Source organism: Arachis ipaensis, chromosome B10 (genome assembly GCF_059453495.1).
Source record: "Arachis ipaensis isolate K30076 ecotype BB chromosome B10, ASM5945349v1, whole genome shotgun sequence".
In the NCBI taxonomy this organism is placed as follows: Eukaryota; Viridiplantae; Streptophyta; class Magnoliopsida; order Fabales; family Fabaceae; genus Arachis; species Arachis ipaensis.
Genome location: NC_142435.1, coordinates 88,458,901 through 88,483,013, shown reverse-complemented (window position 1 = coordinate 88,483,013; position 24,113 = coordinate 88,458,901). Strand labels below are relative to the sequence as shown.

At 40.8% G+C, this 24,113-nt stretch overlaps 2 non-coding genes across 2 annotated transcripts; one reads left to right on the top strand and one right to left on the bottom strand.

Moving 5' to 3' along the window:
- The first annotated feature begins 8,188 nt into the window (after positions 1-8,188).
- On the top strand, positions 8,189-8,292 carry LOC148580785 (small nucleolar RNA R71). The gene has a single exon (XR_015896349.1). It is a non-coding gene; the product is annotated as a small nucleolar RNA R71 (small nucleolar RNA).
- A 14,791-nt stretch (positions 8,293-23,083) lies between these two features.
- LOC148580784 (small nucleolar RNA R71) lies at positions 23,084-23,187 on the bottom strand. Its single transcript, XR_015899408.1, has one exon. It is a non-coding gene; the product is annotated as a small nucleolar RNA R71 (small nucleolar RNA).
- Positions 23,188-24,113: the final 926 nt, after the last annotated feature.

The following is a 24,113-nucleotide window of genomic DNA, read 5'->3' as shown; positions in this document are numbered from 1 at the left end:
AATGATTCTACCTACTTGGTTATAAGTAAATAAGCTCTTCAAGACAAACATAAATCAAATTTTACTAATTCAAATTATACAATAAAAGACAAGTAAACTTGTAAGAAGATAGCTCATGAAAGCAGGGAACATAGAATTAAGCATTGAACCCTTACTGGTAGTGTATATGCACTCTAATCTCTCAAGTAAATAGGGAAATTCACTCTACTCTTCTCTAGTCATTGATGCGCGGAAAACTTGTCTCGTGACAAATTTTCTTCGGCAAGTGTACCGAATTCGTCGTCAAGTAAAAACTCACAATAGAGTGAGGTCGAATCCCACAGAGATTGATTGATCAAGCAACTTTAATTAGAGGAATGTTCTAGTTGAGCGAATCAGTATTTGAGTTGAGAATTGCAGAAAATAAAATGGCGGGAAGGTAAATAACAAAAGAAGTAAATGCTAAAAATAAAGAGCTGAAAGTGAATGACGGAAAGTAAATTGCAGAATTGTAAATGGGAATGGGGTAATTGCTCATAAAAGTAAATGATAGAAATTAAAGAGAATGGGTAAGATCAGAAATGGGGAGTTCATTGGGTTCAGGAGATGTTGCATTCTCCGGATCAATTTCATTTTCATCTCTTCCTCAATCAATGCATTCATTGATCTCCTTGGCAATCTTAAGTGATCGAATTACAATTCCTTGTAATTCAATCTCTCAAATCTTGATCAATAGCCAATTCCTTGGTCAATTGCTCATGAGAAGAGATAAAGTATGGTCACCGATTATACCACATGCATTTCCCAAATCAAGTATTGAGAGGATTATAGTCACATATCCATCCAAACCCAATTTGGTCCAGCATGAGAAAGCATTTCTAGCATGATCTCTTCATTCCTCTTTCAAGGTTCAGAAGAGATCCAAGTTTGAATAGCTTCTTTTCCAAGATAACTATTCAATTGGATGAAGATCGAAAGCTTTCAAGTAAAATCAAGAAAACAAATAGAAGAAGAATAATGAAAACTAGTATTGATCCATCAAATTACAACAGAGCTCCCTAACCCAATGAAAGGGGGTTTAGTTGTTCATAGCTCTGGAAAATGAAAGCAAGGATGGAGAATACATGATGAAAGCAAAACTAGAAGTGCAGAGAATGGTAAAATACAGAGAGTAGTTTTCCCAATTTTTCCAATCCTCCTCTAATCAATTCAAAGCTACTCCTATATATACTACTCTTCTGATCATCTAGTTGGCTCTTCAAGTCTTGCGTATGGGCCTTTGGATCTGGAGTTTGAAGCAGTTATCTTCTTCATTGGGCTTAGCTTTACTTGCAGAGAGAAAGTGTGAAGTGGGCAGGGACTTTAGCTCAGGGCGTTAGTGGTGTTAACGTTACGTGAAAATGTGGGTTCGAGAACGTTAGTGACAATCACCTTCTTCACTAACGTTCCTTACCCAAGTTAGAGCCACGTTAACCTCAACGTTAGTGGCACAAACATTGCCACTAACGTTGCCTCTTGGTCCTTCGCACACATTATTGGGACTTACCTTTCCCAATAACGTTGAGAAGCCTCCCCCTTTCTTACGTTAGAGTCCACGTTAACTTAGTTAACGTGGCTCTTAATGTTAGCTTGCTAACCTTCGAGAACGTTAGTGACACTTACCTTTGTCACTAACGTTCCAATGTGCCCCTATCTCCCACGTTAGAGTCCACGTTAACTAGGTTAACGTGGCCTCTAACGTAGCAATGCTAGCCATCTCCAACGTTAGTGACAAAGGTGAATGTCACTAACGTTGGCTCATCATCTCTCTTCATCACGTTAGCTTCCACGTTAACTAAGTTAACGTGGGAGTTAATGTGGCTCATTGTGGCTTGTGTGGTTCATTCCAACGTTAGTGACAAAGTTAGGTGTCACTAATGTTGGCGATCATATACTTTCTCCAGGTTGGCTTCCACGTTAACTAAGTTAACGTGGAAGTTAACGTGGCTTGTGGAGGCTTGGCCAACGTTAGTGACAAAGGTGAATGTCACTAACATTGGCTTCTCTTTTGCTTCTTAACGTTAGAAGCCATGTTAACTAAGTTAACTTGGCAACTAACGTGGCCACTTATGAGCTTGGCCCAACGTTAGTGACAAAGGTAAGTGTCACTAACGTTGGCTCCATTTTCTTTCCTCCACGTTAGAGTTCACGTTAACTTAGTTAACGTGACTCTTAACGTGGGCTATGATGGCTTCGAGGACGTTATTGGCGATTACTTTTCTCATTAACTTTGCAAGCTAGCTCCCATTCCTACGTTAGAAGTCACGTTAGTGAGACTAACATGGCTGCTAACGTGGTTCTTCTTTGCTTCCTTTGTCCTGAAATCAAGCAATAAAGTGCATCAAAGTTCTAGTCCAAGTCATGGGAAATGCAACATCCGATTTGTCATTAATTTCATGCAAAATCCTCATGAAATCATTTAAGGTGCACCATGTATGCTTGAATCAAGATGTAAGTGAATATCTACCCAAAACTAGCTTATTTTCTAAGGAAATGCATGAAACTATCTTAAAAACAATAAAGAAAAGGTCAGTAAAACTGGCCAAAATGCCCTGGCATCACAACACCAAACTTAAAGCTTGCTTGTCCCTAAGCAAGTACTGGAACAAGAGAATGATGAATGGAATGCCAAGAGAAATGAGTCATACTTGTAGAAGTCATGTCTCTGGTTTTATGGTGGTTTCATGCATAGCAACTTAGGTTCATTCCTGGCTTTCAGACCTTTATCAAGTCCTAGAATACTCACTGTGATTGCATCCCATGAGACTTTTATTCATTGATCCTTTTGTTGTCATTTCAGGGCTTATTTGTGTTCTCAAGCTAAGTGCTCTGTAAGAGGGCGACTCTTTAAGATAAGCTTTCAGTCAACACTCCCGAACCAGTTGGTTCAAGGTGCTAGGTGTTAAGACACCCCTAAGGACTTACTCCCTCAAGTCTCTTTCCCCCATACATACACACCACAGGCATATGGTTTGTTTATTTTCATTTCTTGAGACCTTGGTGTCCAGCACCTCTTTGGGTTACTAAATGCTCTGTAGTGAGGGTTACTCTTGATAGTGGACTTTCAGCTGATAATCCCGAGTTAGTTAACCCAAGTTACCAAGTGATAAGGCACCCCTAAGAGCTTATTCATCCAAGTAAATCCCTCACACAGGAACACCACAGACACATGCTTCAAGATTAAAACCATTGGTGCCTAGCCTTATTGCTTACTCTTTTTCTTTCATTCTTCAACTTTGATTGTTCTTTCCCTTTTTCTTATTAGGATCTTATTATTTAGCTAGTCTTATGGGGTGTGTTCAAGGCATAGTATTCATGACAGATAGTTGTTCTCCCACCTTGTGGTTGAACCAACTTAGCTAACTTATGATCACACCATAAACTAATGAACTTACTCCATAGTATGAACTTCACTCTGGTCTTTTGTGAACACTCATTCTCTTTTCATTTGATTCAAAGGGACTAGCATACAAGTAAGTAACGCAAGGATGCAGTGACATAAAGACTAGCAAGCATAGACCTCTTCAACACAAAACTTAAAAGATAGAATTTAAAAAAATTCAAACTATCCTGGAAGCATGTTCTATTTCATACAAGATCTTCCTTATTTAAAGCATGGAAAAAGATGGACCAAAGAAGGAACTCCACCACCTTTTACTCGTGTGGTTGCCCATGCTCTCTTCCTTGTTTGTCCTCTTTGTGTCCTCTTGCATTTCCTCGCATCCGTGCCAATCTTGCTTGCTTCCAATCCTCAAGTGCCTTCCTTACTGATTCATGACTCTCTTCCACCTTTTGTCTTTCTTCTCGTGCTAATTCATCCCTCATTTCTTCGTACCTTGTAATTCCTGGATGTAATATAGGCAGCTGTCCTACTAAGTAACCGAGCCTGGCTTGAGTGTTTATATGATGTCCAGTCTCGCTCAGGTAAACTCCTTCTGCGAATGCCCTTTTCTCGTCCAGTAGTTCTGCCTGTTCTATTTGTCTTCGATGCATCTCATGTATGTGTGCTTCTTGATGTGCTTGGATGTTGATTAGCCTCTGGATGGATTCTTGTTGTTCATTTTGCCTTTGTTCCATCCTGTGGAATGTTTCACTCCATTGTTGTCCTTGACTCAGTTGTTGCTCCATCATTTACTTTTGCCACTCCCCTTGTTGAGTTATCCATCTTGAGAGTGATTCCTCTTACTACCCCATCATCTGTAGTTGAAGCTCTTTCTGTGCTCCTTGGCTTTCCAAATATTGTCGAGATAGGCCATCAATAGCTTCCTGCAGTTGGTGCATATCCAAGGTGACTGGTGCTTGCCCTTCTAAGACTTGTCCTTCTACTACTTGAGGGGCTGGCCTCTTCCTTTGCTTCCGTTGAGGCAGGGGGGATGCGGTAGCATGCATTCGTCGAACGGTTATTGGAATGCCCTCTTTTATCCACACGGGGTCCTCATCTTCAAACACCACCCCAGCTTTCTTGCACAGTCGGTAAATAGTGCTGGGGTAACCTAACGTTCCTCTTGAGTCGCTTTTCTCTGCCATTTTTCTAATGCCTTCTGCTATGAGTTCATAAACCATGATTCACCTCCGAGTTGTTCCCTACTGGGAGGATGGACCTCCTTACAATTTCGAACCACCCTTTTACTTCTGGGGTGAGATCTGCTCTCTTGATGAACCTTGGTCTCCTATCCGCATATCTTTCCCAGTCGGCTCCTGGTACACAAATATCTTGCACAATCTGGTCATGATTGGGGTTGTTGTCCATTCTTGAATGATAACTCTATTCTTTAAACGGTATGGACCGTAGCTTTAATGCCCTCATGACACTCATGGGACCGAAATCCACAATCTTTCCTCTCACAAAGCTCGTATACGACTCGTCCGTCTTATCATACCGGACCGTATTTGCATAAAATTCTCTTACAAGATTTGCATTCACCTTAATGACCGGATCAGTGAGGAGCTCCCATCTTCTCTTTTCTACCTTCTTTGTGATTTCGGGGCACTCAGTTTTCTTAACTTGAAACCCCAGCTCATAGATGATCTCCTTATCCACCATCCACTCGTATTGTAATGCATGGTGCAAGCTTCTAAATCTCTTTTCATCATACGGGTGTTGCTCCATAGGTTCCTTTCCCTGCCTTTTTTTAGAGCTCGAAGATGCCATGAATGAGAGTTAGTGTGTGAAGGTGGTAAGGGTGTGGAGACTTTTGGTTGTTTAGGGTTGATTGCAGTGAAGGGAATGAGGGAGAATGTGTCTAATGGGGTGTGAGGTGCTTGGTTTCGAAAGGAAGAGGTGTGAAGAATGGGTGTGGAGTGTGGAGGTGGGGTACGGAACAAAGGTCACTTATATAGAGGGGTTGTGAGTGAATGGAAGGTGTGGATTGATGGAATGGTTGCTTGATGGACGGTTGGGGTTGTGCATGGAGAAAGGACAAGGATCATCACTTTATGAGGGTTATTGGTTCGGTCTCCAAGGGTCCCATTCTTTTCCATGTTGCATGGCAACATTTTCCAATGCATTCCTTCTTGAGACAAAGGTGTAGTTTCTCTTCATGAAGTGGCCGAACCTTTCTCATTTAATTGTCCAATCAATCCCCTTCAATGCTCCTCTCCTTTTCCCTATAAAAATAAAATAAGAAAATTCAATATCATAAAAATTAAACTTTACGGCTAGTATAGTAAAGAAAAAGGATTAGATTGTTTATTCATGAACACCAACTAACTGACTAACTGTGTGTCCTTATATGCATATTCGTGGCACCCTGGGGTGACACCAAACTTAGTTTGGAGCACTGTGATGAAAAGTTTTGTTCAAAGCTCCAAGACTAGCATGCTCTGAGTTGCATCCATGCTTTCTTGGCATGCTTTGAACACCAAACTTGTTCTTCACTATATACTGCATAATAAGGATTTCACCAAGTGTTTGTCAAGTTTGGGTTGGAATTCATGAATATTGACTTATTTACTTTTAAAAGCATATAAAACATGGGTTGCCTCCCATGAAGCGCTTCTTTAGCGTCACTAGCTTGACGTTTCTCCTTCATCAGGGAGGCTGATAATGCTTCAAGTCCTCCCCTCTTGCCTTGGACTTATATCCATTGGTTGTATCAATGATCTCTACATGTTCCAAGGAGAGAACTCTGTTGATAGTGAAGACCTTAGGTAACTGAGATGGTACAGTGGGGAGATCAGGGGGATATCTGGGAAGTAAGCTGAGATTACTTTATCCCCTGGAGAGAAGTCCTCGGTAGGGATCTTCTTGTTCCTCCACCTCCTTGGTACCTTCTTCTTTGTTCCTTTTGATGTTGCCTTGCTCTTTGTGACTTCTTCGTCTAAGGGAATTTTGTTGTTGTCTTCACATGTCTCTGGTGGTTTCGGTTCCTCTAGCTTTTCCTTGAGTTGTGACAACTGCTTATTTCCTTGTTCATCAAGCAAGGGCTTTCCCAGATGGGCTGGTTGTGCTTCAGTGCTTGCTTCCTCTTTCAGTATCTCATTATGATCTTTGCTTGGTTCTTTGTTCTCTTGGTCTGCTTCTTGTGAGAATTTGAAGACATTAAAACTGAGTCGTTCATCATGGATCCTCAATATTAGCTCCCCTCGCTCAACATCTATGAGTGCTCTGGCTGTAGCTAGGAATGGTCTTCCCAATATGATTGGGTGAGTGTGACTCTCTTCCATGTCTAGGATGACGAAGTCTGTGGGAAGAAAGTATTTCCCAACCTTTACCAACACATTTTCCACCACTCCTATTGCTTGTTTTTGAGTTTTGTCAGCCAGACTGATGACTACATCTGTGGGCATTATCTCATTGATCCGCAGCCTCTTCACCAAGGATAAGGGCATTAAGTTGATGCTTGCTCCCAAATCGTAGAGTGCTCTATCAAACATTGTTTCTCCTATGGCACAGGGGATGTGAAAACTCCCTGGGTCCTTTCTTTTTGTAGGCAACTCTGGTTGAATGAGGGCGCTGCACTCCTTGTTCATCACTATAGTTTGGCCTCCCTTGAGTGAGCTTTTCCTAGGAAGCAGTTCCTTCATATACTTGATGTATGCAGGCATTTGTTGGATGGTCTTGATGAATGGTATGTTGACATGCAGAGATGCAAACAAGTCAAGAAATCTTAAGTATATTCTCTTCTCAACAGCACCCTTGAGTAGTTGGGGAAAGGGTGCATAAAGTCTCAGCAGCTCCTGTTGTGAGATTTCTGGTTCTTGGTGATCTTTTTCCTCCTTCTCTATTGAGGTGTCTCCAGGTTGTTCTGCCGAGTTGTTTGGCTTGTCCTCATTCTTCTTATCACTTATAGTGACTATCTTGCAATCTTCCCATCTTACTTTCTTTGTTTCACCTCTTGGATTCTTCTCTGTGTCACTTGGGAATCCATCTGTAGGTTTGGGAATCTACTCAGAGAGATACCCCACTTGGGATTCCAACCTCTTGATTGTGTCTCCCTGGTTCTTGAAATTGGCTCGCACTTTCTCCTTGAATGCCTTGTTGTCTTGAATCTCTTTGCCTATGCCTTCAAGTAGATTCTCAATCCTTGAGAGTCTGTCATCAAATGATGGTAGATTGGGATTAGAGGTGGAAGGATGAGGAGGGTTATTTTGGCCATGGTAAAGGTTTTGAGAGGGTTGGTTATGTGGGTGCTGATATGGTCTAGATGTGAAATGTTGGTGGGCTGCATTGTTGTTGGGATTTGAACGTCTTTGATCTAGGCCTTGGTCTTGTTGATTTTCCCACCCAAAGTTTGGGTGATTCCTCCATCCAGGGTTATAGGTCTTAGAGTATGGATCATGGTTTTGCCTAGGTGAATTCCCAATGTAGTTGGCTTGCTCCTGACTACCCTCTACTTCTTCATTCACTCCTTCTTGGGTTGTTGATGAAGTAGTGATTGCTGCTACTTGGTTCCTTTCCATCTTCTTGGTGAGGTCAGCCAGCTGCTGGGTAATGAGTTTGTTTTGGGCTAGCAGAGCATCTACATTGTTTAGCTCCATTACTCCTCTAGTGTTGCCTCTTTCAGAAGCATAGAAATAGTCATTCTCTGCTACTATTTCAATGACATCTATGGCTTCCTCAATGGTCTTTTTCTTGTTCAAAGATCCTCCGGATGAATGGTCTACGGCCTTCTTTGACTCATAAGAGAGCCCTTCATAGAAAATGTGCAGCTGCACCCATTCATTAAACATGTCAGGTGGACACCTCCTTGTTAGGTCCTTAAACCTCTCCCATGCTTCATAAAGAGTCTCACCATCTTGTTGCCTGAAAGTTTGGACCTCAGCTCTCAGCCTATTGATTCGTTGAGGTGGGTAGAATCTTGCTAAGAATTTGTTCACTACATCTTCCCAAGTTGTCAAGCTCTCCTTCGGGAAAGACTCCAGCCACTTGGCTGCCTTATCCTTGAGTGAGAATGGAAATAAGAGCAGTCTATAGGCGTCAGGATGAACACCATTAGACTTCACTGTGTCACATATTCTCAGGAAGGTGGTTAGATGTTGATTGGGGTCTTCTTGGACACTTCCTCCGAACGAACAGTTGTTCTGAATAAGGGTGATGAGCTGTGGTTTTAGTTCAAAATTGTTGGCATGGATTGATGTAAGAGCCTAAAACTCTTTTATCCTCCCCAGCATGATTTGCTCGACCTCCTCCGCCATGGTTGTGAGCCTCTTCCTCACGATGTTCTTCCATGTTTTCTTCCATGTTTGGTTCAAAGTATTCCTCCTCTTCCTCAGCACCAACCACTCTTTTTCCTCTTGCTTCCCTTCTTAATCTAAAGAAGGTTCTCTCAGGTTCAGAATCAAAGGAAGTTGAAGCCCCACTTCTTCTCCGTGTCATATAACCAACAAAGCACAAGCAAGGAAAATAAATGCAGAAAGTATTCTGTTAGAATTACTGTTAGTGTGAGGGATGCAATATATCAAACAGTTAGTGGGTTAGTGAACTGAGTTGTAGATAACAAAAAGAAATGAAAAAGTAGGGGGAAGGGAAGAAATTAACTAAAACTGAAAGTAAATTACTCAAACAGAAAATTAAATCAAACAAAACAAAAATGCTCAATCTAGTTATCCTCCAATTTAATCATTGTTGATGCACAATCAATCCCCGGCAACGGCGCCATAAACTTGATGCGCGAAAAACTTGTCTCGTGATAAATTTCCTTCGGCAAGTGTACCAAATTCGTCGTCAAGTAAAAACTCACAATAGAGTGTGGTCGAATCCTACAGAGATTGATTGATCAAGCAACTTTAATTAGAGGAATGTTCTAGTTGAGCGAATCAGTATTTGAGTTAAGAATTGCCGAAAATAAAATGGCAGGAAGGTAAATAACAAAAGAAGTAAATGCTAAAAATAAAGAGCTGAAAGTAAATGACCGAAAGTAAATTGCAGAATTGTAAATGGGAATGGGGTAACTGCTCATAAAAGTAAATGACAGAAATTAAAGAGAATGTGTAAGATCAGAAATGGGGAGTTCATTGGGTTCAGGAGATGTTGCATTCTCCGGATAAATTTCATTTTCATCTCTTCCTCAATCAATGCATTCATTGATCTCCTTGGCAATCTTAAGTGATCGAATTACAATTTCTTGTAATTCAATCTCTCAAATCTTGATCAATAGCTAATTCCTTGGTCAATTGCTCATGAGAAGAGATGAAGTATGGTCACTGATTATACCACATGCATTTCCCAAATCAAGTATTGAGAGGATTATAGTCACATATCCATCCAAACCCAATTTGGTCCAGCATGAGAAAGCATTTCTAGCATGATCTCTTCATTCCTCTTTCAAGGTTCAGAAGAGATCCAAGTTTGAATAGCTTCTTTTCCAAGATAACTATTCAATTGGATGAAGATCGAAAGCTTTCAAGTAAAATCAAGAAAACAGATAGAAGAAGAATAATGAAAACTAGTATTGATCCATCAAATTACAACAGAGCTCCCTAACCCAATGAAAGGGGTTTAGTTGTTCATAGCTCTGGAAAATGAAAGAAAAGATGGAGAATACATGATGAAAACAAAACTAGAAGTGCAGAGAATGGTAAAATACAGAGAGTAGTTTTACCAATTTTTTCAATCCTCCTCTAATCAATTCAAAGTTACTCCTAGATATACTACTCTTCTGATCTTCTAGTTGGCTCTTCAAGTCTTGGGTATGGGCCTTTGGATCTGGAGTTTGAAGCAGTTATCTTCTTCATTGGGCTTAGCTTTACTTGCAGAGAGAAAGTGTAAAGTGGGCAGGGACTTTAGCTCAGGACGTTAGTGGTGTTAACGTTAAGTGAAAATGTGGGTTCGAGAATGTTAGTGACAATCACCTTCTTCACTAACGTTCCTTACCCAAGTTAGAGCCACGTTAACCTCAACGTTAGTGGCACAAACGTTGCCACTAACGTTGCCTCTTGGTCCTTCGCACACATTATTGGGACTTACCTTCCCAATAACATTGAGAAGCCTCCCCTTTTCTTACGTTAGAGTCCACGTTAACTTAGTTAACGTGGCTCTTAACGTTAGCTTGCCAACCTTCGAGAATGTTAGTGACACTTACCTTTGTCACTAACGTTCCAATGTGCCCCTATCTCCCACGTTAGAGTCCACGTTAACTAGGTTAACGTGGCCTCTAACGTAGCAATGCTAGCCATCTCCAACGTTAGTGACAAAGGTGAATGTCACTAACGTTGGCTCATCATCTCTCTTCATCACGTTAGCTTCCACGTTAACTAAGTTAACGTGGGAGTTAACGTGGCTCATTGTGGCTTGTGTGGTTCATTCCAACGTTAGTGACAATGTTAGGTGTCACTAACGTTGGTGATCATATACTTTCTCCACGTTGGCTTCCACGTTAAACGTTAACTTAGTTAACGTGGAAGTTAACGTGGCTTTTTGAGGCTTGGCCAACGTTAGTGACAAAGGTGAATGTCACTAACGTTGGCTTCTCTTTTGCTTCTTAACCTTAGAAGCCACATTAACTAAGTTAACGTGGCAACTAACGTGGTCACTTATGAGCTTGGCCCAATGTTAGTGACAATGGTAAGTGTGACTAATGTTGGCTCCATTTTCTTTCCTCCACGTTAGAGTTCACGTTAACTTAGTTAACGTGACTCTTAACGTGCTCTATGATGGCTTCGAGGACGTTATTGGCGATTACTTTTCTCATTAACTTTGCAAGCTAGCTCCCATTCCTACGTTAGAAGTCACATTAGTGAGACTAATGTGGCTACTAACGTGGTTCTTCCTTGCTTCCTTTGTCCTGAAATCAAGCAATAAAGTGCATCAAAGTTCTAGTCCAAGTCATGGGAAATGCAACATCTAATTTGTCATTAATTTCATGCAAAATCCTCATGAAATCATTTAAGGTGCACCATGTATGCTTGAATCAATATGTAAGTGAATATCTATCCAAAACTAGCTTATTTTCTAAGGAAATGCATGAAACTACCTTAGAAACAGTAAAGAAAAGGTCAGTAAAACTGGCCAAAATGCCCTGGCGTCAGTCATGCTTTTTAAACTTTGTTCTTCATCTAACCAATCAACAAATATTTAATGTACCAATACAAACATCATGAGGTCTTTTCAGGGTTGTAATGAGGCTAAGGTAAAGGTAAGGATATATATATATATATATATATATATATATATATATATATATATATATATATATATATATATATATATAAGGCTAAGTGAGCTAACAAAGTGAATCCTTGATTAGTCTAAGATCTCACCTAACATATACGTACTTTATATAATTTTAAAGTTCTTTACCTAGCTACCCAAATTTTTCCACTTTTGTATTACATGCTCATGCACCAAATTTAATTTTTGAATTTTGTCCCATGTGCATTGATTCTTTTTATTTTGTATTGGGGAAATTTTTGTATCCCCTTATTTAATTACTTAATTTTTTTATCAATGCACATGGTAATTTAATTATTTTGATTTCACATGAGTATGCTTCCCAAATTTTCAAATAACTTATTCAATTTAATTCCCTACTTTTTCCTATCATCCCATGTTCCCATAAAATTTCCCACACTTAAATTATACACAATATCTATCTTAAGCTAACCAAGGATTTAACTTGGGATTTTTATTTTGTTTTTCTATTTAAGGCTAGTAATGTAGTTATGAAATATAAGGGGGTTAAAAAGTTCAAAGTGGCTAACAAGGGTGACATAAAAGGGTAGGCTTATTTGGGATAAGTGAGCAAAAACAAGTAATGCCCTCAATCATATGCAAGCATGTAAATACACTAAATAATGGATATATAGAATGGAACAAAGTAGAGATTGCAATTATAGAGAAGAAAACACACAAGAATAAAAATTTATGGTCAAATAATGTAACCATATAAATAAGCTCAAAATCTCACAGGTTGTATGTTCTTTAGCTCAAAAACCATGTTCCAATTTACGATCTTCAAACAAATTTAACACATAGAAAATTTTAATTTTTTTTAATTTAAATTAGTGAAAATTTTTCAAAAATAGGGTCTTAAAAAGAAACTTATTATTTTTCAACTAAGTAGTACTTAAATGCAAACAATCAACTACACATGCAATCTATTATGCAATGCAACATTGAACAAACAAAGAAAATAGAGTATTGGTGTTGAAAAGAAGGTAACTAACCCCTGAAAGTCGGTATCGACCTCCCCACACTTAAAGATTGCACCGTCCTCGGTGCATGCTAAGATGTGCAAGTGGATGGGGGTTGTGGTTCCTCAGCTGGGGCTCTTTTTTGTTCCTTTCCTTGCCGGTGGTTTGGGAGTAGCCTTCTCTTTACCCTTCTTGGTGGCCATCCTAAAAAGGGAAAAAGAAAGTAACTTTTAAAGCTAAGGGTTAGAGCAAGAAAGAGAGCGGAAAAGGTGGTAATTAATGCACAATAAAGAAGAATGACGTTAACACATGGTCATGACTACATGTGAAAAGTTCATCAATGGAAATATAGCAAGTGCATGTAATGACAATTAAATGCAAGATGTTTATTGGCATGCTGGCAAAGGCATGAGTAGCATAGATCAAGGATTCTATGTCCAAGTTAGATTACTAATTCTTTCAAAATAACATGTTTGAATAACAATTATATTTAATTAATAAAATATAAAAAAGGTTTTGTGAAAAGCAAGCATTTTGAGTAGTAGAATAAAAGAAATCTAAAAATAGTGCACAATGCCATACGGACGTTTTCACAAACACATACCATGCATGGTAAATAAGTTATTGAATGTATTAAATTGAACATGCAAGCAACTCTATAAAAATTAATATATAATTGTCAAACAATTCCTTAACAATCTACAAGCAAATCATAAGAAATAATGACCCAAATAAATTTCTAACACCAATGAAAATAATGCAATGAATGAAAGTATGCAAATAAATTGGATGAAATAGAATGGAAGTGAAGAGGGATGAGAAATTAAAGAGAAGAAGAGGAAGAAAGTAAGAAAAGAAGAAAAGATAGAAGAAATTAGGATTAGAAAAGAAAAGATAAGATAATTGGCGCTGATCTGGATAAGTTGTGCGGCGCGGGCGACGCGGTTGCGTGGGTGACGAGGTCGCATGGTGTGCGATAAGTTTAGGTGACGCGGACGCGTGGGTCACGCGATCGCGTGGCCTGATTTGTGCGATTGGCGCGAGTGCAGCCTCGCGTTCACGCAACTCTCTGTTCGAAACTCATTTTGCCAAATTTTTGGGTGACGCGGTCGCGTGGTTGACGCGATCACGTGGATGGCCATTTTCGGAAAACGACGTGCCTACGTGGGGAACGCGTTGGCGTGGGAGGGCTTGGGCTTCCAGCACGAGTCCAGCCCGATTCCATCACAACTTGCTGCCATACAACCTTTTTACGTCGATTTTTAGGGCACGCGTCGCGTGGGTGACACGGACGCGTGGGAGGCATTTTTCGCAAATGACACGAACGCGTCAGCGACGCAGTCGCGTAGATCAATTTGTGCCAAAGGCACGCCTCCAGCCACGCTCTCGCGTGACTCTCTGTCCAATTCTTTTTTCTTCAAAACGCACTCGTGACGCGGACGCGTCAGCGACGCTGCTGCGTCGCGTGCGTGCTTTTTCTTAATAGTAATGCAGTATGCAAAATGCAATGCTAATATGAATGTTATGCATGATTCCAGGTCCAATCAAAACTCAAAAACAAACAAAACAGACTAGAATTAAAACTGAAAAAGGGACGATCATACCATGGTGGGTTGTCTCCCACCTAGGACTTTTAGTTCAAGTCCTTAAGTTGGACATTTGGTGAGCTCCTTATTATGGTGGCTTGTGCTTGAACTCGTCTTGAAACTTCCACCAATGCTTGGACTTCCAAAAAGCTCTATCAATACCAAGTAAATTCCTCAAGCTTTGATGGAGTTCTTCACAAGCTTTGAGCTCCCAAAATTGATCCTCATATATTCCTGGATCCCAGATCTTATTTCTACACCCGTCTTCAAGTTGATTATCATGATTCCATCCGGGTGGTTCAACCTTAGAATTCTCACTGAAGCATCCAAACAACTTCTCAGACCCATTCAATTGAGCTCTACACCAACTTTTGCGTTTAAACTTAAAGCTTCCAACCATAATGAACCTTGAAGGACAATTCTTACTACTGACCATCTTCTTCTTACTCTTAATGCCACAAAGAGCTCTAAGGTGACCATCCGTCTCCAGTAGCCCATATTCAAGTGGGAAGGTAAAGGTCAAGGATAAGAATTTTACCCACTTGAACGTTATGATGGACGGTAATGGCCTTGGGAGAGGTATTTCTAATGAACTTGCAAGCTCCACTCCCTTGTGCTTTTCTCTAACAACTTCCACCTCCTTGTAAGCTTCTTCAATTTAAACCTCTTCCTCTTGGTAGCTTTCTTCCAATTCAATCTCCTCTTCACTGCTTTCCAAGGGCATGGGAGGTTGTGCTTCTTCTTCTTGAATCTCCATCTCTTGATCGACCTCTTCCAAGTCCTTAACTATGACATGCCTTGGAGGTTGTACACCCTCCTCAACATCAAATGCAACCGTCTTGGAAGGAGGCTCTATGTCTTGACTTTCCCATGGAGGTTCAGCATCTCCCAAGTCTTCAACCACTTCTTCTTCTTCAATAATTACTGCTTTGTCCAGTAGCATTAATATAAAATCGTACTCATCCTTGATGATTTTTTTCCATGACAACTCCTTTCAACTATTCTTTCATCTTCAAGGGTCTCTCCTATCTCCACATTTTGGGCCTCCTTTTGCTCTAAGACAAAATCAGACTCCTCCTTGATGTCTTCCTTCATTAATTCTTCAACCACTCCTTCGACTTCAAGGGTCTCTACTACCTTCACCTTTAGAGCCTCCTCTAGCTCCTTATGAAGTATGGATTCACGAAGATGATCCCTTCTCTCTTGTTCCATGTCAACAGCATCATTGGGACCATGTTACTCTTGGATTGATGGATGTGGGTACTTTTCCATGGATGGTGGTGATGGGATGGAGAGATCATTCTGTGGTTAAAAAGAAAGTGCACTAGAGCTTGAGGGTTTATTGTTGAAGGTATTTGGTGGTCCGATTTGGGCGACGAGAGCTTGTACAGTAGAGTTTAGATCGGTAAGTGCTTTCTCTATGGAGGTTTGGGGTGGATAGGAGGGTTCATTTGTTGGGAGAAAGGGTTCATGGTAGGAAGGTGGTTCATCTTGATAATGATAAAGAGATGGTGTATATTGAGGTGGTGGTTCATTAGAGTAGTTGTGTTGGAATGGGGGTGGTTCTATGTATGGTTCATTTGGCTTATAAGGTGGTTGGTATGGTGGATACGGGTTAGGGTCATATGGAGGTGAATGGTGGAAAGGGGCTTGTGAGTATGGTGGTCCAAAGTCATGTTGAGGAAATGGTTCATAGGGATATGGTGGTGATTGTTGATAATCAAAAGAGCGCTCACCATAGCCATTGCCTTGATATGCATCACAGAACGGTTGTTGATAGTCCATTGGAGGTGGTTGTTGCCATGAGGGTTGATCAAATCCTTGTGGCTCCTCCCATCTTTGGTTATTCCAACCTTGATGCTTGTTCTCATTGAAATTTCCTCTTCCTGCAACATAATTGTAACCAGACTCATAGCCAAAGGGGTGAGAGTTCATAGTAATAGGAGAAAATAGAAACAAAAACTAACAAAAAGAAAATATTTTGAAAAAGATATGATTTTTTGAAAAAGATTTGAATTTTGAAATTTAAAACTAAGTTAAGATAAGATAAAAATTTTAAAATAAAAATCTGAAAAAAAAAATTTTTTTTCGAAAAAAATCAATTTAAAAGCAAATATTTACAATAACCAATAATAAGGCACACATTTGCAATTCCCCGGCAACGGCGCCATTTTGACGATCGGATTTTCTGTCGGTAAAAAAATTCACAAATATATTATCGCGTTGCAAGTATAGCTTCTAAACCAACAGAGAATCCTTTCGTACAAACGTTTTGGTTGTCACAAGTAACAAACCCCTTTAAAATTTATAACCGAAGTATTCAAACCTCGGGTCGTCTCTCAAGGAATTGCAGGGAGGTATGTTCTTATTATTGGTTTTGAGTTTTGTAAATTGGGGGTTTTTGAAATAAGGAGCAAGTAATTTAAATAAAAAGAAAAATAAATTAATTATAAAATCTCTTGGCAAGGTATAAGAATTTGGAAGTCCTATCCTAGTTATCCGTATCGATGGTGATGAGAATTGAGTTTTAATCCCACTTAGTTAACCTTTACTAAAGCAAAGGAAAGTCAAGTGGACTAATTAGTTTGATCCTCAAGTCCTAGTCAATCCCTGTGGGAAGACTAGCTTTAGAGCGATCTAGATCAATTAGTAATCTGTCAATTTCAACCACTGCTGACTTTGACAACTCAAGTGTTATCAATTACTTAACCAAAGCCCAAAGGAAGAAAATATCTAAATTAAATTAAAAGCATTCATAAATAGAATAAAGCAATCATAAATTTGAAATACCTCAAATTACGTTTAAACATAAATTCAAATCTAACATGGAAAGTGTTCATACCCTGGGTCGAGTTATCCGACCTGGGATGATTGGTGACAAAGCGACCGACCTCTTCAGGTCAGGCTACCCGACCTCTTCTCAAAGAGGTCAGCCAAATCGACAGGAAAGCCCAATAAAGGGCCCAAATAGAGGAACACGACCCAAATCCAAAGGCAATCCAAGCCTATAGAGATAAAGGCGGTTCCCTTGATGATAAGCTGACTTCACCCGAAATAAGATAAGATAAGATAAGATAACTAATTTATCTTATCAGAAAGGTCAGCCCACACTACTATAAATACACTGGAGCACCCAGGTATAACTCATACTCTGATTCTACAATAAACCTGCTTAATACCCGTGCTAACTTAAGCATCGGAGTCTCTTGCAGGTACCCCCCACCCTCCGGTGACCAAGGATCAGAAGTGCAGCCAGTCCAACAAGTCGGATACAACAGTTCCGGTTGCCACCAGCCAGCCGGACACATCATCTCTGACCAGTACAGAAGATCTCGTCCGAGATTGACCTCTAGTTTCAGGTAACCCTCGGAATATTGGCGCCATTGCTGGGGAACCTGGAAGTCATCCCAACACCATGGCGGACGGCCATGACAACTACCACGATTCAGATCTGGAAAACAAAACACCGCACAAGAACGCGGACGCTACGCTAAAGGATACTCCGGAATCCAACGGGGATAAAAACTCATCAAATCCGGAGGTAATAGCAGCACTTCAAGACCGCTTAAAGCAACTTGAAAAAGAAACCCAACAACAACGAGAGGTCGGGAAGGATCTACAAAGAGAGGTACGGTGGCGTCGAGAATCGGAAGATAAACTAACGTAATTAGAAGCCGATCTCAAATCCAAAGCTCCTCAGACTACTCCTATGGAAAATTCACGCAAAGAACAAGATCCATTCACCAAGGAAATCATGAAAACTAAAATTCCAAAAGACTTCAAACTCCCGGATATGATTTTGTATGATGGCACGACAGATCCCAACCATCATCTCAGTAATTTCAGAAGTAGAATGTACCTCACCGATGCCTCGGACGCCGTTTGTTGCCAAGCTTTTCCAACAACTCTCACGAAGACAGCAATCAGATGGTTCGACAACCTACCTTCAAAGTCCATCTCAAACTTTGACGACCTGGCTAAAAAATTCCTAGCCAGATTCTCCATCCAGAAAGATAAGACCAAGCACGCCCCCAGTTTACTAGGGATCAAGCAAGGAGATCGGGAGAGCCTCCGCAACTACATGGAATGATTCAACAAAACATGCATGGACATGCAAAGCTTGCCAACAGAGGCTGCCATCATGGGACTCATCAATGGCCTACGAGAAGGACCTTTTAGCCAGTCCATATCAAAGAAGTACCCTACCTCCTTAGACGAAGTGCAGGAGCGAGCAGAAAAATACATCAACATGAAAGAAAACGCTCGGTTAGGAGAAACCTCAAAATCCGGGGTCCCCTAACAAGATAAAGACAAGGAATCCAAAAGGAAAGAAGATCGACAAGGAGAGAAAATAAAAAAATACCACAATTACACTCCTCTCAGGGCATCCCTAATCGACGTATACAAAGAAGTCAGCCATACAGAGAAAATACCCCCAGCACGGCCACTCAAAGGCAAAAGAGGAGGAGGAAACCGGAATGAATATTGCGAATATCATCGAGTGCGAGGGCACTCCACCAACGAGTGCTTCGATCTAAAGAACATCATAGAAAAATTGGCGAGGGAAGGAAAACTAGATCGGTTTTTAGCCACCCGATATGACGACCAAAGAAAGAGACGAAGGGACGAAGATATCGGACGAACCGTGCGATCACCTCGTACACCGGAAAGACACGTCCATATGATACACGGCAGATTCGCAGGGGGTGGAATCTCCAAATCATCCCGCAAGAGATATCTCAAAGAAGTATATCATGTCGAGGGAAAGGAAGAAGCACCCGACATCCCTGCAATCACATTCACTAAAGAGGACGCATCCAGTATCATCTCGGGACACGACGACCCCATGGTCATCACCATCATACTGGCAAACGCCAATCTGAACCGCACATTAGTAGACCAAGGGAGCTCCGCTGACATCCTATTCAAAACTGCCTTCGACAAGCTCGGCCTAAAAAACAAGGAGCTTAAGGCATACCCGAACAGTTTGTTCAGATTGGGAGATACCCCGGTACAACCGCTAGGATATGTATCACTACATACAACCTTTGGAAAAGGGAACCAATCCAGGACGCTCAAAATATACTACATTTTGGTTGACATGAGTTCAGCCTACAATGCTCTAATAGGTCGGACAACACTAAATCAACTCGGTGTAATAGTCTCGACTCCACATCAATGCATGAAATTCCCAACTACAGAGGGGATAGCCACAATAAAAGCAGATCAAAAGATGGCACGCCACTGTTATAACGAAAGTCTAAACCTCAGAGGCAGAGGAGAAGAGTTTCACACAATTGAGCTTGGCAGAGTTCAGAGACGAGAAGAACTCCGTCCGCAGCCAGAAGGTGAGATAGAGAAGGTTCATATCGGAGACACCTCGGACAAAACGACTAATAATGGCACGATCCTGAGAGGAGACTCAAAAGAATTACTGGTACAATTCTTACAAGATAATGTCAATCTCTTCGCATGGAAAGCCACAGACATGCCAGGCATAGATCCCAAGCTAATGTGCCACAAGTTGGCGGTCCATCTAGGATCTCGGCCCGTACAGCAAAGACGAAGAAAACTTGGGCCAGAGCGATCCCAAGCTGTGGAAGAACAGGTACAAGCATTACTAGAGGCAGGATTCATAAGAGAGGTCAAGTATCCACTATGGCTAGCCAACGTCGTCTTGGTGAGAAAATCAAATGGGAAGTGGCGAATGTGCACCAATTACACCGATCTCAACAAAGCCTGCCCAAAAGATCTGATGCCAGGGCATCTTGGCCAGTTTTACTGACCTTTTCTTTACTGTTTTTAGGATAGTTTCATGCATTCCCTTAGGAAATAAGCTATTTTTGGGTAGATATTCACTTACACCTTGATTCATGCATACATTGTGCATTTTACATTATTTCATGAGGATTTTGCATGAGTTTAGTGACAAATTGTATGTTGCATTACCCATGACTTGGCTAGAACTTTGATGCACTCTATTGCTTGATTTCAGGACCAAAGGAAGCAAGGAATGGGAGGTAACTTGCAAAGTTAATGAGAAAAGTGATTGCCAATAACGCTCTCGAAGCCATCATTGACCACATTAAGAGTCATGTTAACTAAGTTAACGAGAACTCTAACGTGGAGAGGGGAAGTTGAGCCAACGTTAGTGACACTTAACATTGTCACTAGCGTTGGCAAATGCTCAATAGTGGCCATGTTAGAGTCCACGTTAACTTAGTTAACGTGGCCTCTAACGTTAGAAGGGGGGAGAAACGCCAACGTTAGTGACATTCAACATTGTCACTAACGTTGGCCTAAGGAGAAATAGACCACGTTAACTCCCACGTTAACTTGGTTAACGTGGGAGCTAACGTAAGAAGCAAGAGTGGTCGACAATGTTAGTGACACCCAACATTGTCACTAACGTTAGAAGCAACCACACAACCCCCCGAGGAGCCACGTTAACTTAGTTAACGTGGAAGCTAACATTGATGAGTGAAAGAATGGCCAACGTTAGTGACACTCAACATTGTCACTAACGTTGGGGATGGCTAAGCATGGCCAAGTTAGAAGCCACGTTAACCTAGTTAACGTGGACTCTAACGTGAGACATAGGGGCACCTTAGAACATTAGTGACAATGTTGAGTGTCACTAACGTTCTCGAAGGATGGCAAGCCCACGTTAAAGAGCCACGTTAACTAAGTTAACGTGGGCTCTAACGTGGGAACAAAGGGGGCTTTTCAAAGTTATTGGGAATGTTAAGTCTCAATAACGTGTACGAAGGACTTAGAGGCAACATTAGTGGCAACGTTTGTGCCACTAACGTTGAAGTTAACGTGGCTTTTACTTAGGAACGTTAGTGAGAAAGTTGATTGTCACTAACGTTCTCGAACTCATATTTTCACTAAACGTTAACACCCCTAACGTCCTGAGCTAAAGTCTCTGCCCACTTCACATTTTCTCTCTGCAAGTAAAGCCAAGCCCAAATGAAGAAGAGAACTGCTTCAAACTCAAGATTCAAAGGCCCAAGACTTGAAGAGCCAACTAGAAGCTGAGAAAAGTAGTATATATAGGAGTAGCTTTGAATTTTTTAGGAGTTCTGGAAGTTGGGGGGAAAAGAGAACTACTCTCTGTATTTTACCTTCTCTGCATTTTCTAGTTTTATGATGTATTCTCCATCTTTGTTTTCATTTTCTAGAGCTATGAACAACTAAATCCCTTTCATTGGGTTAGGGAGCTCTGTTGTAGTTTGATGGATTAATACTAATTTTCATTATTCTTCTTCTATCTTTTCTCTTGAATTTACTTGAAAGCTTTCGATCTTCATCCAATTGGGTAGTTATCTTGGAAAAGAAGCTATTCAAACTTGGATCTCTTCTGAACCTTGAAAGAGGAATGAAGAGATCAAGCTAGAAATGCTTTCTCATGCTGGACCAAATTGGGTTTGGATGGGTATGTGACTATAACCCTCTCAATACTTGATTTGGGAAATGCATGTGGTATAATCAGTGACCATACTTCATCTCTTCTCATGAGCAATTTACCAAGGAATTGGCTATTGATCAAGATTTGAGAGATTGAATTTGTAATTCAATCAATTAAGATTGCCAAGGAAATCAATGAGTGCATTGATTGAGGAAGAGATGAAAATGAACTTGATCCGGAGAATTGCAACATCTCCTAAGCCCAATGAACTTCCCATCTCTGATCTTACCCATTCTCTTTAATTTCTGCCATTTACTTTTATGAGAAAATCTCCCATTCCCATTTACAATTCTGCAATTTACTCTCAGTCATTTACTTCCAGTCCTTTAATTCTAGCATTTACTTTTCTGTTATTTACATTCCCGCCATTTTATTTTCTGCAACTCTCAACCCAAATTCTGGATTCGCTCAACTAGAACATTCTTCTAATTAAAGTTGCTTGATCAATCAATCCCTATGGGATTCGACCTCACTCTATTGTGAGTTTTTACTTGACGACAAATTCGGTACACTTGCCGAAGGAAATTTGTTGAAAGACAGTTTCCACCCGCATCAAGTTTATGGCGCCGTTGCCGGGGATTGATTGTGCATTAACAATGATTAAATTGGAAGATCACTAGATTGAGCATTTTTCTTTTGTGAATTTCATTTTCTGTTTGAGTGATTTATTTTCTGTTTTAGTTAAACTTCTTCCCTTCCCCCTCTACTCTTTTATTTTTCTTTGTTATTTTCAATTCTGTTTGCTAACCCACTAACTGTTTGATATATTGCATCACCCACAACTAACAGTAATTCTGACAAAAATATTTTCTGCACATATCTTTTCTTGCTTGCACTTGATGGTTGTATGACAGGGAGAAGAAGCGGGGCTTCAACTTCCTTCGATTCTGAACCTGAGAGGACCTTCCTTAGATTAAGGAGGGAGGCAAGAGGAAAGAAAGTGGTTGGTGCTGAGGAAGAGGAGGAATTCTTTGAACCAAACATGGAAGACAACACGGAAAACCATCATGAAGAAGAGGATCACAACCATGGGGGAGGAGGTAGAGCAAATCATGCTGGGGAGGATAGAAGAGTTTTGGGCTCTTACATCAATCCAAACCCAGGAAATTGTGGAAGTAGCATCCAAAAGCCAACAATCCATGCTAACAACTTTGAACTTAAACCACAGCTTATCACCCTTGTTCAGAACAACTGTTCGTTTGGAGGAGGTGTTCAAGAAGATCCCAATCAACATTTGACCACCTTTCTGAGAATATGTGACACAGTGAAGTCTAATGGTGTTCATCCTGACACCTATAGACTGCTCTTATTTCCATTCTCACTCAAGGATAAGGCAGCCAAGTGGCTGGAATCTTTCCCAAGGGAATGCTTGACAACTTGGGAAGATGTGGTGAACAAATTCTTAGCAAGATTTTACCCTCCTCAAAGAATCAATAGGCTGAGAGATGAGGTCCAAACTTTCATGCAACAAGATGGTGAAACTTTGTATGAAGCATGGAAGAGATTTAAGGACCTCACAAGGAGGTGTCCACCTGACATGTTCAACGAATGGGTGCAGCTGCACATTTTCTATGAAGGGCTCTCTTATGAGTCAAAGAAGACCGTAGACCATTCATCCGGAGGATCCTTGAACAAGAAGAAAACCATTGAGGAGGCTATAGATGTCATTGAAACAGTAGCAGAGAACAACTACTTCTATGCTTCCGAAAGAGGGAACACAAGAGGAGTAATGGAGCTAAACAATGTAGATGCTCTGTTGGCCCAAAACAAGCTCATTACCCAACAGCTGGCTGACCTCACCAAGAAGATGGAGAGGAACCAAGTAGCAGCAATCTCCACTTCATCAACAACCCAAGAAGGAGTGAATGAAGAAGAAGAGGGTAGTCAGGAGCAAGCCAACTACATTGGGAATTCACCAAGGCAAAACTATGATCCATACTCCAAGACCTACAACCCTGGATGGAGAAACCACCTAAACTTTGGGTGGGAAAGTCAGCAAGATCAAAACCAAGACCAGAGACGTTACAACTCCAACAACAATGCAGCTCACCAACAATTCACACAGAGGACATCTCAACACCCCCACAACAATACTTCTCCACACGACTATCAAAACCAAAACAGCACATCTGCTCCGAATCACCCATCAATTGATGACAAGCTCTCTAAGATTGAAACCTTACTTGAAGGAATATGCCAAGAGATTCAAGAAAATAAGGTGTTCAAAGAGGAGGTGCGAGCCAATATTAAGAACCAGGGAGAGACCATTAGGAAGCTGGAATTCCAGGTGGGATGTTTAGTTGAGAAGATTTCCAAACCTACTGATAGCTTCCCAAGTGGCACGGAGAAAAACCCCAAAGGAGAAGCAAAGAAAGTAAGATGGGAAGATTGCAAAATGGTCACTACAAGTGATCAAGAGACTGAAGACAAGCATGGCAAACCTTTCGAACAACCTGATGATAACT